General features: G+C 55.3%; 1 long non-coding RNA gene across 1 annotated transcript; it reads left to right on the top strand.

Annotated features, from left to right (window-relative positions):
* The first annotated feature begins 322 nt into the window (after positions 1-322).
* On the top strand, positions 323-1,029 carry LOC310921971. Its single transcript, XR_014592254.1, has 3 exons — positions 323-358; positions 420-450; positions 1,006-1,029. It is a non-coding gene; the product is annotated as an uncharacterized lncRNA (long non-coding RNA).
* The last annotated feature ends 266 nt before the right edge of the window (positions 1,030-1,295 follow it).

The following is a 1,295-nucleotide window of genomic DNA, read 5'->3' as shown; positions in this document are numbered from 1 at the left end:
ATCCACAGGTGTGCCCAGGTGTGTCCCAGGTGTCTCTAACTGAATCCAGGTGCGTCTAATCCAACCCAGGTGTGTCCCAACCACACCCAGGTGTGTCCAGGTGTGTCCCAGGTGTGTCTAATTCTCCCCAGGTGTGTCCCAGGTGTGTCTAACCCCACCCAGGTGTATCCCAACCACACTCAGGTGTATCCAGGTCTGCTCAGGTGTATCTCAGGTGTCTCTAACACCACCCAAGTGTATCCAGGTGTGTCTTAACCACACCCAGGTGTGTCCCAAGCACACCCAGGTGTGTCCAGGTGTATCCCAGGTGTGTCTAATTCTCCCCAGGTGTATCCCAGGTGTCTCTAACTGTCCCCAGGTGTATCCCAGGTGTGCCCAGGTGTGTCTAACCCAACCCAGGTGTCTCTAATTCTCCCCAGGTGTGTCCTGGACATACCTGACCACATCCAGGTGTGTCCCAGGTGTCTCTAACTGAATCCAGGTGTGTCTAATCCAATCCAGGTGTGTCCCAACCAGACCCAGGTATATCCAGGTGTGCTCAGGTGTATCTCAGGTATCTCTAACCCCACCCAGGTGTGTCCCAGGTGTGTCTAACCTTCCCCAGGTGTGTCCAGGTGTATCCCAGGTGTTCCTAACTCTCCCCAGGTGTGCCCCAGGTGTCTCTAACCCCACCCAGGTGTATCCCAGCCACACCCAGGTGTATCCAGGTCTGCTCAGGTGTATCTCAGGTGTCTCTAACCACAACCAGGTGTATCCAGGTGTGTCTAACCACACCCAGGTGTATCCCAACCACACCCAGGTGCATCCAGGTGTATCCCAGGTGTGTCTAATTCTCCCCAGGTGTGTCCCAGGTGTGTCCAGGTGTATCCCAACCATCCCCAGGTGTATCCAGGTGTGCCCAGGTGTGTCTTAACCACACCCAGGTGTATCCAGGTGTATCCCAGGTGTCTCTAACCCAACTCAGGTGTGTCTAACCCCACCCAGGTGTCTCCCAGCCACACCCAGGTGTATCCAGGTGTGTCCCAGGTGTCTCTAACCCTACCCAGGTGTGTCCCAACCACACCCAGGCATATCCAGGTGTGCCCAGGTGTGTCCCAGGTGTGTCTAACACCACCCAGGTGTGTCTAACCTAACCCAGGTGTCTCTAATTCTCCTCAGGTGTGTCCTGGCCATACCTGACCACACCCAGGTGTGTCCCAGGTGTGTCTAATCCAACCCAGGTGTGTCCAAACCACAACCAAGTGTATCCAAGTGTGCTCAGGGGTATCCCAGGTATCTCTAATCCAAACCAGGTG

This window comes from Zosterops lateralis, assembly GCF_965231275.1.
Source record: "Zosterops lateralis genome assembly, chromosome: 39".
Classification (NCBI taxonomy): Eukaryota; Metazoa; Chordata; class Aves; order Passeriformes; family Zosteropidae; genus Zosterops; species Zosterops lateralis.
Note: the sequence above shows the minus strand (reverse complement) of the source record. Positions and strands in the feature narration are given on the sequence as shown.